Consider the following 13559-nt stretch of genomic DNA (forward strand, 5'->3'; position numbering starts at 1 on the left):
GGAGCTTCAGCTTCAGCCTCAGTCCTTCCAATGAATATTCAGGACTGATTTCCTTTGGGATGGACTGGTTGGATCTCCTTGCAGTCTAAGGGACTCTCAAGAGTCTTCTCCAACACCACAGTTCAAAAGCATTGATTCTTCAGCCCTCAGCTTTCTTTATAGTCCAACTCTCACATTCATAGACTACTGGAAAAACCATAGCTTTGACTAGATGGACCTTTGTTGGCCAAGTAATGTCTCTGCTTTTTAATCTGCTGTCTAGGTTGATCAGAGCTTTTCTCCCAATGTGCAAGAGTCTTTTAATTTCATGGCTGCAGTCACCATCTGCAGTGATGTTGGAGCCCATGTTCAGTAACTTCTCCTAACAAGAGGCAAAGGACCCTGAGTCTAGGACTCATTAGACTATGATCTATATATATGCAACATTATATATTACATATATATAATATAAAATATATATGGACTTTATGTATTTATATATTTTATGTATTATTAATATGTATTATGTATAATTTCTCAGGCAAGACTACTGGAGTGGATTGCCATTTCCTTCTCCAGGGGATCTTCCTGACCCAGGGATCAAACTCAAGTCTCCCACATTGCGGGCAGATTCTTTACCATGTGAGCCACCAGGGAAGCCCTATATATATATACATATAATTGTATTATATATTATATTATAATATTATCACATTATACTAGCTAAAGTTTCCTTGTGGGCAAGGGCACAGGGGGAAGTTTTTAGTACACACTGGTTCTCAGAAATTGGAAAACTCCCCTTCAGTGTATTTGGCACATTCCTTTGTTCCTGGTGAATTATTTCAAGTGTCCTCCTGCGGGCCAGGCAGTGTCTGAGGCACCAGACACATGGTCATCCCTGCTCTCACGGGGCAAGCAGGTATTTCCAATGGTAGAACAAGTGCAGGGCACTTCGGAGCCCACTGAGAAGTATTCATAGCCAACCCAGGCCTGGGGATAAGGAAGACTCGTCAGGGGAGGTGGCAGCTAAGCTGAGTTTGGAAGGAAAAAGGGAAGAAACCCAGGTGCAGTGGTGAGCCAACAGGGTAGGAGGAGATTCCCAAGCCAGGAAACCTTGTATGTAAAGCCTGAAGAGAGTAGTTGGACAGTGCTCACTGTGCCTAAAGCATCAAATTCAAGGTGCATTCAGAAAAAATGATACAGCTGCAGAAGGAAGTCAGGCCTGATCACATCAGGTAAGGTCTTGCCACGACACTCACAGTTTGGGCAGCTTACCCAAGGGTGATAAAAAGTCTTTGAATGGTTTTAAAGTTCTGGTCTCTCTGGCAGGAATGTGGGGATGAGCTGACTCCTGGAAGCAAAGGGCAGGTTAGAAGTAACGCAGAAGAGACATCAGGGGACCATGGAGGTGGAGGGAGGGACCCTGCTCAAGAAACATATAAGACACTTTCTTTTCTCCAGAGCTCCAGTTTGCTTCTAATGAGCAGCCGTGTTTAAAAACAACTGGACTATATGACGATCTTTTACTTTTATCTAGTTTGACTCACTGGAAAAGACCCTGATGCTGGGAAAGATTGAAGGCAAGAGGAGAAGGAGGTGACAGAGGACGAGATGGCTGGATGGCATCACCGACTCGAAGGTCGTGAGTGTGAGCAAGCTCTGGGAGATGGTGAAGGACAGGGAAGCCTGGCGTGCTGCACTCCACGGGGTCACAAAGAGCCGGACGCGACTGAGCGACTGAACAGCAGCAGTTGGCTTCACTTTGTCTACTTCCCAGTCAGTGCTCCCATCTCATTTAGTTTATATTTTTCAATTTCTCCATCTCTTCTTTCTTTTTTTATTGATGTTCTTTCTCAAGCCTTTAGCAAGCATAGTAGAAAAGCTTCTGTATAATATATGTAAATAATATGTATGATATATATACATTTTATAAAACTTTTGAATTTTTGCCTAACTAAAAAATTTATGACTTTTTGATTCTGCTTGTTTGACTTAGTATGAATAGAATACTAGATTTCTAATTTAAAAATATAGATATGCAACAAGCAACAAATGTTTACAGTATAGCACAGGGAACTATAGTCAGTATCTTATAATAATCTATAATGGAAAATAATTTCAAAAATAATATGTGTGTAACTGAATCACCTTGCTGTGCACCTGAAACGTTGTAAATGAACTATACATCAATAAAATATATACTTGAAGAAAGAAAGAAAAAAAACATACGAAACATAAAATCCACCCAACTCAGAGACTGGCCGCAAGCCCATGTGAGGGAGACACAAGAGTTGTAGCTGACCCCAGCTTTCTAGCTGGAACAAAATGAAGGGATTCCAGAAGACAGGAAAGAGAGAATGGATGAGGGGCAGCTTTGGGTGAAAGATAAGAAGTTCGATCTGGGGTATGAAAAGCTTTCCATTCTTGAGGGGCGCTCAAGGGCATTGTCTGGTGAGCTGTGGGTCCAGGGGTCTGGACCTCAAGAGAAACAACCCTTCGGGACTGAGCTGGTCACACATCAGCGATTCCAGGGTTACCGCAGATGACGTCATTGCAAGAAGCAGGTGGGTAGACATCCACAGTCTTGTTCACCTTCGCAGCAGATACTTAAAACGCTTAGCATGCATCTCCTATGGGCAAGGCACCCTTCGCTTGTCATCAAGCGTTTCTCCTATTAGGATATTATGTCTTGGTGACAAGAGATGAGGCATGTCATGTCCAGTTTCCCCCAGACCCACACAGAAATGTTAGATTTTTATTTGAGCCATCAGAATCTGTGGGCAACCCAGTGACCATGAATAGAATTCTAATTCTGTGCCCCAACTTCGGTTGGCCTCAGGTTTACTCTGAAGCCAGAACTATCATGAGACCAGAGTGACTGAGAAAAAGTAGCCAAATACTCTCTCAGTCTCAGAGAATATTTATCCTAAGTCACCAGAGCCCCATAATGAAACCCAGACTCGATCATTTTAATGTCTAAATTACAAAAATAATGATAATAATGAATGAAATACTGACTAGACTTAAAGAATGAAAGCTTTTAAGTGAGGCAGGAGTAGGGGGAAGAGGGAGGAAAGAAAAATATCTGAAAACAACATCTTGTTTTTACAAAGTAATGGGCCAACCACTTGCCATCCATCAGCTAACAAATGCAGGAAAGTCCAGATTGATAGGAATGCTTAAGAGAATGGGGAAGGCCCACTGAGGCAAGGGATTTTTCTCAAGATAAGGAGGTTTTTTCAGCTTTCACTGAAAATCTTTCCAGCATATCTGGTTAGGCTTTCCTGCTCTAGTGAGTCAGTTGACTTTCTGATCCTGCTTTTGGGTGGATCTTTTGGTTGGGAGGGCAGGTCTAGCCAGCATAGGGTTCAGGAGGTAAGCGGTGTCTTACACAAGATTATAAAGTGTTCATTCAGAAGGCAGACCCCTCACATTGTATCTGGAGAGGTACCAAGGTCAAAGCCACATGGTAAGGCCAAGACCTGACCATCAACCCAAGCAACTGGAGGGGGAGCTAAAGATGGAGTCAAAGCAAGAGGTTAGGGCCTGGGAGATAGAACTGGGAAGCTGGAGAACAGCAAGCAGGGACAGTGGTGAGCAGAGGGGTCTAAAGGGGCCCTAGAGATCAAGAATTAGTCTCGGGGTTTCTGCTGTTGTATAACAAATGATCCCAAAACTTAGTGGCCTAAAACAGACTTCTACCATATTTTATTCATTTAGAAGCAACTGAGTCCAGCCCACACTAAAGGGGAAGGGATTACACAGGTGAGTGACTACCCAGAGGCAGGGATCACTAGAGGCTGTCTTAAAAGCTTGAGTGAGTAAGTGAGTGAAGTCGCTCAGGTGTGTCCGACTCTTTGCGACCCCGTGGACTGTAGCCCACCAGGCTCCTCCATCCATGGGATTCTCCAGGCAAGAATACTGGAGTGGGTTGCCATTTCCTTCTCCAGGGGTTCTTCCCGACCCAAAAGCTTACCTACTACCTTTTTTGTCTCCAAAAGTGGTACCACATGTATGGGCAAGCCAGGTTCATTTTAGGGGCTGGAAACCAGTATGTGGGATAAACAACTTCTTTGACAGATGAGAATCTTGCAGAATTTCTGGCTCATTCATTATCTTCCTGGGTTGTTATTTTCCATGGCAGCAGATGATGAAATGGAAGGCTTAGGCAGCTCCAGTAACTGCGTACTGATTTTCAGGTATTTTCTCCAAGCTGACTTTTTGACCAAATCACTGATGACATCCTGACATTTGTACCTATCCTCCCGTTGATCCCTCTCTCTCAAAAACACGTCTACAATTATTGTCTGTGTTACAAATTAGTCTCAAATAAAAGGCAGCGAGCTCTAAGCATCAACACTTTCTCACAATGCTACTTTGACGGATAAATCTTCTGGGAGTAGTGCTCCAACATCCAGCCAGTCACATCAGGAAAATGCGATTTGTCTCTTGTCAAGGTGCGTGAAAGGCCTCTGCTCTTTTAAAGGGGGTATCAAGCATCAGGATGGCCGTCTCAGGTGGTGCTTAGTGGTAAAGAACCCGCCTGCCAATACAGGAAATGTAAGAGACGCGGGTTCGATCCCTGGGTTGGGAAGACCCCGTGGAGAAGGGCATGGCAGCCCACTCCAGTATTCTTGCCCGAGAATCCCATGGACAGAGAAGCCTGGTGGGCTGTGGTCCATAGGGTCGCACAGAGTGGGACACGACTGAAGTGACTTAGCACACACAAATAGCAGGAAGTGAGTGAGAACACGGGGTGATGTGTGGTCAGAGGAATGCAATTAAATTGCAGCCGGGGCCTGTTCCACCTGCCTGGATGCGGCCTGGCTCCATCCTTTCAGATGCCTGGAGAGATGCATGAGCAGGCGCAGTCCAGGAAGGTCCAGGAAGGGAGTACACAGTGGGACCCTGGCTGCATATTTTTACACCGGGACTGAGTGTCTGTGGAGGACTCCTTGAGAAAGCACGCTACAAATGCATCTTTCTGTGTGCGTCAGAACAACCAGGGACCAGGCCAGGTCTGTGGAGGGGAAACAGGAAAAATGAGCAAAGAGAGAAGGATGGTAGTAGGGTGTGGAGAAAGGAGGTGGCCAGAGAAGAGAGAGAAACTAGCAGGAAGAGCCCACGGTGGAGATACAGCAGGCTCGTGCGCCCGGCTTGCGTGCCAGCAGCCATACCTCCCTCTTCCTAAACTCCTTTCACCAACTCCAGAGAGCTCTCACAGAGCCCAGAGGACACAGGATGAACAAAACAGGCATTGATGCTGTTCAACCAGAGTTCCCGGTAGAGGGGCACGGAAGTGGAGCAGGGCAGAGGCTCGTGGGGGAGACGGCGGGTCATGAGAGTGAACCGTCACGGCCACGGATGCTGCAGGCCCGTCCCCGTCCCCACGCCAGCCCCCCGCAGCAGACTGCGTGTCCTCCCGGCTTGGGCTCAGCCTGACGGAAATAAGCCTCCCCACCTTCCCCAAACCGCAGCCCGAGAGCCGGCGTTCAGTTCTCTCACACACTTCTCTCTCGGTCTCTCACTGCTTTGACCATTCTTGGGATCTGGGTGTTTTGTTTTGTTTTTTTTTTTTTTTAATCCTTTCTCTGCCTCTTCAAGGGCTTCTCTGGTGGCTCAGCTGGTAAAGAATCCACCTGCAATGCGGGAGACCTGGGTTCAATCCCTGGGTTGGGAAGATCCCCTGGAGAAGGGAAAGGCTACCCACTCCAGGATTCTGGCCTGAAGAATTCCGTGGACTGTAGAGTCTATGGGGTCACAAAGAGTCGGACACGACTGAGTGACTTGCACTTCACTCACTGCCTCTTCAAGCTCTGGCCATTCAGACTTGTTAGGAACAGGAAGGGCCAGAGGAAAAGCCAAGGGCTGCCGTTTGCCACGGGTTTGGGAGAGAGCACGTCCTCCAGCCCTGCTGACAGGAAGAGGAAGGAAGTGCCTCTACCGGGGCAGAGGTAAAGGGCAGTGGCCTGGCCTCCCTCGCACCCTGCTCGTCTCTGAATGGCTCTGTGTCCCTGTGGTATCACTCTGGGCACACGGCAAGGAAGACAACTCGGCCAAGGAAGCCATCGGCAGCTGGCGCGACGTTGGCTCCCAGGTACACATCTGGTCCCGGCCCACTCTGACAGCCCTCGGTGTCTCTGGTCGGTGGGTTCCTCTCCAGCCCCCAGGCCTCGGACGTCAGCTTTACCTCACTTGACTTGCTAGTCGGAGTCCTGAAGTGGATTGTTGAGACAACCCTCAGCTCCTTTCCCCGCCACGTTCCTCACCTCCTTTTATGAGTTCCTTCCTAAATGTCTGCCCTAAATCTCTCCTGCCATGATTTCCTTCTACAATCGGGAGCAGAGACCTGGAGTCAGCAAAATGCCACAAATTCTGGACACCCTTGCTGTACACAGAGGTCAAGCGCCTGAAGCGGCTTAACTGTTCGCACGGGTACGCTGGGAACCGGGCGTCTCAATTAGGGCTTGAGAAGGATGGATGGAAAGCCAGGGTGGGGAAGCCTCCTTCAGAGGCCGTGCAGCAGCCCCCCTGAAGGCTGGGGGGTGTACACCCACAGTGCCCACCCCTGGCACAGCTCATAGCTCCAGCAACAGGACTTGGAATGCACTCCCGGGGGAAACCAACCAGCCCCACGTGCAAAGATGCTCCCAGCCGGGTCCCCATCGTTGGTCCCGCAGAGCCCTTCTGGGGAGCCCGGGGCCCCCTCATGCCCCTGACTCGTGCCTACCCTTCTCCCACCCAGACCGCCAGCGTGCATGCTGAGCCATCTTTTCAATTTTCTGGTTGGCTTGGCAAATGGCAGCTGCCCTGTCCCCAGAGACCCGGGCCTCTGCACAACTTCCCCACACTCCCCTTCGCTGTCCCTGCCTGGTGAACACCAGACCATCCCAGACTGGCCATCAAGCGGGCTTCCATGCCAGTCGGACACTCCATGTGCCCCTCCCTCGCCTCTGCCCTCCTAATCCCAAGGGGGCTCCCTTCCTCCCTGACCCCCACCCCCAGACTCAGCAACAGGGCAGCTCCAAACGCCAAAAGAGGAGAGAGAGGGAGTAGGGAGGGGAGGCTGGGAACTAAAAGCCCCCACCCCCCACCTGCATCTGCTGCTGCACGCACACCCCTCCCCCAGCAGCAGCCCCCTCGTTAGATCCAAAGGCTCTGGTGCCAGCCCGGCCCCTTGGAGCAGTGACAGCCACATGCTTCGTGTGCCCAATTCTGCAGCTGGGCTAATTACTGTGGTTCCAGAGCTTGGGGTCCAGCCCCAAACCAAACAAATTAGGACAAAACCATAGCCTTCATTCCTCTCCTTCCCAGCCAGCAGTTGCTAAAGGACCCCTATAATTGATAACAGTGCAATAAAAACCCACCACCTGTCCTTCATCCTAAGGACTCGGGAGTCCAACCAACAGCACAGCGCATCCCTCTATGGCCACAGCAACACGGCTTAACAATACGGCATCTCCAAGGGCCAGCGTCGCTTCTCCCAGGCTGGACCATGTCCTGGCACATGGCACCGGGGGCCTGTCACGTCCCCGGACATGGTCCAGGACATGGACAGCTGGGTGGACAGGCTAGACCATGGAGGACTTGGGGCCAGGACTTCCCACAGGGGTGGACCAGCCCTGTCAGAACTGCTGCTGCTGCTGTTAGCCCTGGTGTGGACCCGGGGATTTGTGGCTGGAACAGCAGCAGTGGGTGGCCTGGGCCCTCAGGGCACTCAAGTGGACAACTCAGAGGCTGAGAATCACCTCCCAGGAGGCCAAATCCAGAAAACTGGGGAAGCAGGAGGAGAGGATCAGTCACGTCTGGCAGTTAGTAGGAGGGCCCTGGCTCCAGCATCCAGGCTCAGGAGCAGAAATTAAAACAAGGATGTGGTGATGTGCGAGAGCTGGATGTTAGGGAAGGAGATCACAGCACTGTTAAGGCCAGGCTCCGCCAGCCAGGAGGAAACAGGACCCTGATCAGATGCTGAACTCAGACAGCCTGACCAGGGTCCCACTTAGTCCTGAAACAGAAGTGGCAAAAGAGACTGGGTCAGAGACAAGGACCAGCTCGTGGACATCAGTGAGGTGGACCTATGCCCCACATCCAGTTTGAGCCTGAACAGGTCCTTTGGTGGAGCTCTGGCCTGAGAGTGTCAGGCACCCAAACCCCAACACCAGACCACACGGGACGGAGCAGCCGCCCAGGTGCACATGACCATGAGAAGCCAGGGCCGGCCAGTCTGGAGTGAAGGGGCAGAGAACACCTGGAACCTGACCCGTGGTAAGCACCTTCCGAGGAAAGTGCCCAGAAGAGCTCCCAGAAGTCCCAAGACCAGCGGCATCAGCCTTCCTGGGAACCTGCTAGAAATCTACATTCTCCAGCCTCACCATAGGCCCCTGTATCACAGACTCAGATGGTGGGGCTGGACCACCTATATTTTTATAAGCTCTCCCGGTGACTCTGATTCTAAAGGTTGAAAATCTCTAGGTACAGTTCTCAGGGGAGTAGGTGCGTGCATGCGAAGTTGCTTCAGTCGTGTCTGACTCTTTGCGACCCCATGGACTATATAGCCCACCAGGCTCGTCTATCCATGGGATTCTACAGGCAAGAATACTGGAGTGGGTTGCCATGCCCTCCTCCAGGGGATCTTCCCCACTGAGAGATTGAACCCGCGTCTCTTACATCTCCTGCACTGGCAGGCAGGCTCTTTACTACTACCTGGGAAGCCCTCTCAGGGGAGACTTCCATTTATTCACAGTTGTTTTCAAATTCAGTCCTACGCTGAAATTGTCTGGCAGGCTTGTTAAAACACAGATCCCTGGAGTCCCTGACTCGAGGGGCTGAGGTGGGCAGCCTGAGAAGAGGCATTTCTGACTAGTTCCGAGGTGATGCTGATTCTGCTGGTCCAGGGACCCCACTTTGAGAACCACTGATTTAAATATCTGGGGACAGGATGTAATCCTGTGGCTGGAGGTGAGCTTTTCCCAGACTGCATCTCTCGGTTGAAGCCAGGGCCCAGGGGGAAGCATCAATTCTAATTAGGCAACGTGCAGGGATGGATGCTTATATTCCCCTTCCAAATTCACAGGTCAAAGTCCGATGGGTTTGGAAACAGGGCCTATGAGCAAGTGATAAAGGGTAAAGGAGGTCGGAGGCAGGACTTCAATCTGAACGACTTGGTGCCTTTATAAGAAAAGGGAGAGACACGAGAGCCCTTTCTCTCTCTCTTCCTCGTGAGGACATGGCTAGAAGGTTGTCTAGAAGCCAGGAGAGAGGTCTCACCAGAAACCATATCGACCAGCACCTTGATCTAGGCCTCCAGACTGTGAGAAATAAAGCTCTCTTATTTCAGCCACTCAAGATCCACTGGAGAAAGGAAAGGCTCCCCAGCCCAGGTTCTGGCCTGGAGAATTCCATGGACTGTATAGTCCATGGGGTTTCGAAGAGTCAGACACGGCTGAGCGACTTTCACTTTCACTTACTTTCAGCCTGTGGTGCTTTATTATGGCAGCCTAACCCTGAATATTCACTGGAAGGACTGATGCTGAAGCTGAAGCTCCAATCCTCTGGCCACCTGATGCGGAGAGCCGACTCATCTGAAAAGACCCTGATGCTGGGAAAGATTGAAGGCGGGAGGGGAAGGGGACGACAGAGGATGAGATGGTTGAATGGCATCACCAACTCAATGGACATGAATCTGAGCAAACTCCCAAAGACACTGAAGGACAGGGAAGCCTGGCGTGCTGCAGTCTGTGGGGTCGCAAAGAGTTGGACACGACTTAGCGACTGTACAAGAACAACAAGCAGACTGAGACAGACTCAGGGACCAAACAACCTGAGTATGTCTGGATATTTAATCAAAGAGAGCGAAAGAACAGTGTCCATGTTTCTGCCCCAGCTGGCAGCACCAATGAATGCCACCGAAGGTTTTCTGCTGGTTGGGACCCCTCCTCACCTTCTGAGTGATCCTCCTGTTTTCCCTCCCCGTGCAAACACCCCTTCCAAAACTGCCTTTAAAGTCTCTCCCTGGCTCCCCTCTCCTCCTCCGTCTGTCCACCAACGGCCTCTCCAGCCAGCCCCCAGGCAGGCCTTCATCTCTGGTTCAAGGTCACACCCTTGAACCCCCTGCCTCCCTGCCTCAGTCTCCTTTCACCTCTGCCCCTGGCTCTGGCCCAGATGAATCATCTCAAGGGGCGGTCGGGAGAAACCAGCTAGGCCGGGCAGAGGAGGACCCGGCTAGCCAGCGAGTCCCTGCGGAGGCAGCAGCCCCAGGTCAGGGAGGCTCCCGGAAGATTTATTGGCCACTAAACCCAGCTGGAGGGGGTGGAGTAAGTAGGCAGAGTGTAATCAAAGTGATATTTTATGTTGTTCCATCTCAGGAAAATAATTGTTCCACTGGAACATCATTACACTATCATTTTTCTACTCTTGCACCACTTACTGGGAAGTAGAAACTCACTTTCTTCTTCATAATAAGCAGCAATTTCAATAACTCAAAAAGCTTTTTCTGAGATGGAGCCATTCTCCATCCTTCGGCAACGGAAAGATAGTCCCCTGCCCCAGACTCCCAGGCTGGAGCAAGAGTCTCAGGAGCTCCTGGGGACGGCTGACCCCGCCTTCCAGTGCCCTCCCTGCCCGCCACTCGGGGGACCATTGATCCCAGTTTTCCAGGATTAAAAGGTTTTCCAAGGTGCTGGACTTTCAGCACCAATGTCAGGTCAGAAAAATAAAATAGGGAAGGAAGATTGACAATGAGGGGTAGAGTGATGGACTTTTAAGTAGGTTGATGGGGTAGGCTTCATTAAGAAGGTGGCATCTGAGCAAAAGTTTAAAGGAGGTGAGGCAGGTTATGAGGATATTTAAGGGAAGGGCATTCCAGACAGAAGGATCAGTCAGTGCAAAGTTAGAGGCAGAGCTTGGCGTGTGTATTCCAGGAATCCCATGGAGGCCCTTGGGGCTGGAGCAGTGTGAACAAGGGGAAAAGGGAAGGAGAGAGAAAGGGCAAGCGTGATCAGAGAGGCCAGATTTTGCAGGATTCTACAGACTCTGATGAGACTGTTTGGCTTGTACCTGGAGGAGATGAACAAAAGGACATGATGCAGTTTACGTTCTCCTGGACTGGCTCTGACCGCTGCGGAAGACCATGGAACGCCAGTTAGGAGACTGGCGCAGTAACACAAATAGGTAATGACTATGCCTAAGACCAAGATGGTGATTAGCGGACCTGCTGGACAGCAGCTGGGTCCTGGGTATATTTTGAAGATGAAGCTGATAGATTTTCCTGATGGAGATTGGGTATGAGGTGTTAGAGCAAAGAAGAACGGTGTGACTTCCAATATGTAAATGCACAAGGCCCATCACTAGATCATAGAATAAATAATGCATGTGTTGCAAAGGCTCACTCCACCCCAGAAAAACATGCACTTGAGATATTGATGGATTTAAGTTAGAAACTAGACTGCACTCCCAAATGGAATCATTTAGACGCTGGAGTATGGTCTTTAATGCAGAATAGATGTGCTTTTATCGCTAGGGCTGGGGCTGAATAACAGGACCACCTACCCAAGGTCAGCTCTCTAGCCTGGCGGCTGACTCGGTGCAGTCCAGCAGTTAAGAGATTGGATCTCCATTTAAACTGTCTGAGGTTCCGTTTTTTTCCTCTAATGATTGTTGTCAGAATTGAATAAGATTATGTTCATAAAATACATAACACAGGACCCTGGGGAAGGCTTCATTACCGGTAGAGATGCTGTGCATGCTAAGTCACCTCAGCTGTCTCTGACTCTTGGCGACCCTGTGGACTGCAGCCCACCAGCCCCGTCTGTCCATGGGATTCTCCAGGCAAGAATACTGGAGTGGGTTGCCATGCCATCCTCCAGGGGACCTTCCTAACACAGGGATCAAACCCTCATCTCTTACGTCTCCTGCACTGGCAGGCAGGTTCTTCTCCTCTAACGCCACCGGGGAAGCCCCAAGAGATGTTGAACGCTCTTTCAACAGCGTTGAAATTCTGACAGTGACCAGCAGAGGGCGCCACCAGCAGAGGCAGCGCCGGTGCACTGCTAGGGAGACGGGCATGTGTGCCTTGGATCCACTAATCAAAAAAAACACATAAATCAATAAAATAAACCAGATTCACATAAATAATAAGCTGGCATTATGTTTTTCCTCTCTCCTCTTTCTCCTTACCCCTTTTTGCTGAGTTTTACATTTCTCCTGATTCTCCTCCTCGTTACAGAGACCCCTTGCTGTGTGAAATGGATCTTCTATTTTGGGGCTGCCTTTGATCAGAAGAGCCCCAAAGCCCTGGCATTACAGGAGAAAAATGTACCAGCCTGCACCACCAGTCAGTTCCCAGCTCCTCCCCAGAGCCCCAGCAGAAGACCAGACGACTCTCCCGGTACCCTGGGCGTGGGGAGGACCAAGACAAGGATAGATCAGGTTTGTCCAATTTTGCTCTGGCCCTTGGAAATTCTGCTCCTTATCTCGTCTCCCATTGCTTCACCACACTGCCAAAATTACCTCGATAATATATTTTTTTTAATTTAAGAATTCATTTTCACTTCAAGAAAGAAGAACACTGCAGCCAGATAAGAAACTCCATCTGTCATCAAGAAAAAAGGGTCGTGGATTTGGGTGTCACAAATCCTGTAATGTCTTAAATTAAGGTGCCACTTCTGCAGGCTTTCTTCATGTTTGTGAAATGATTATTCTACAGAGGTGCATTTAATATGCTTAAAATAATGATTATGCATGTTTAATACATCAATTTAAGTTATTATCTCCCATGCTATAAAATGCAGGATAATTTCATAAATAATTATAAAGCATTTACAAATGGCGACTTGATGCAAAGCATTCTTGCTAATCCTTTATCTTTCACAAACACAGAAATAACAATTAGATTCCTGGAATGGGAAAGGGAGGTTATGTTCTAGAAAGTGTCACTCCCTTACTGAATGCAAATAAGGAGGCAAGGGAAAAAAATAAAAGCCCTGGGTAGAACCAGTGTACTTTCCCCCACTCCTGACAGCTGGAAGATGTCTGTCCAGGTTATCATTAGTCTAGGTACCCAGCTTTCTCTCTGCAGGCATTAGGGAGTGGGGGTGTGGCCTCAGGGAAGGGAGGTGTCTTTGAATCCCTTAGAGAAAGAATAATTCTGCCTCCTCCTAATTTTTTAAGAAATAGAGAAGTTGCCGTACTGAGACCTGACCACAGGGTTAGAATAAGAAGCAACATTCCCCACCCAATCACACACATATAGGCAGGACATCCTTTGACTGTTGGAAGTTTGATCCAGATCTTCAATTATGCCGAAGGATGAATTGAGTCACTAGGGACCATATATGACAAAAAGCTTCAGCCTCCGCCCTTCAGCCTGTCCATCAATGACACAGACTTAGAGAGGCAGGAGATCCCCTCAAAGGGCTTCTACTCTTGATGGGGAGCCTGAATGTTCACTTTGAAACTATTCAATAACACAGACAGCATAGAGCTGAGGTTAAATCAGCCACGGTAAAATTTAGTTGACATAAATAAAGTAAATCCAGGGAGACTTTTTGGAAGAAATGAGATGGAGCCAGGTCACAGATCAG

At 49.4% G+C, this 13559-nt stretch overlaps 1 long non-coding RNA gene across 2 annotated transcripts; it reads left to right on the forward strand.

The window, feature by feature from the left end:
* The first annotated feature begins 1117 nt into the window (after positions 1-1117).
* On the forward strand, positions 1118-12749 carry LOC129654098 (uncharacterized). 2 transcript variants are annotated; one of them, XR_008715411.1, is made up of 4 exons: positions 1118-1214; positions 1517-1755; positions 12203-12405; positions 12515-12749. It is a non-coding gene; the product is annotated as an uncharacterized LOC129654098 (long non-coding RNA). The 2 variants fall into 2 exon arrangements; XR_008715410.1 differs by lacking the exon at positions 1118-1214 and having other exon boundaries at positions 1220-1755.
* The last annotated feature ends 810 nt before the right edge of the window (positions 12750-13559 follow it).

The sequence above is a fragment of the Bubalus kerabau genome, chromosome 5, assembly GCF_029407905.1.
Source record: "Bubalus kerabau isolate K-KA32 ecotype Philippines breed swamp buffalo chromosome 5, PCC_UOA_SB_1v2, whole genome shotgun sequence".
NCBI classification, from domain to species: domain Eukaryota; kingdom Metazoa; phylum Chordata; class Mammalia; order Artiodactyla; family Bovidae; genus Bubalus; species Bubalus kerabau.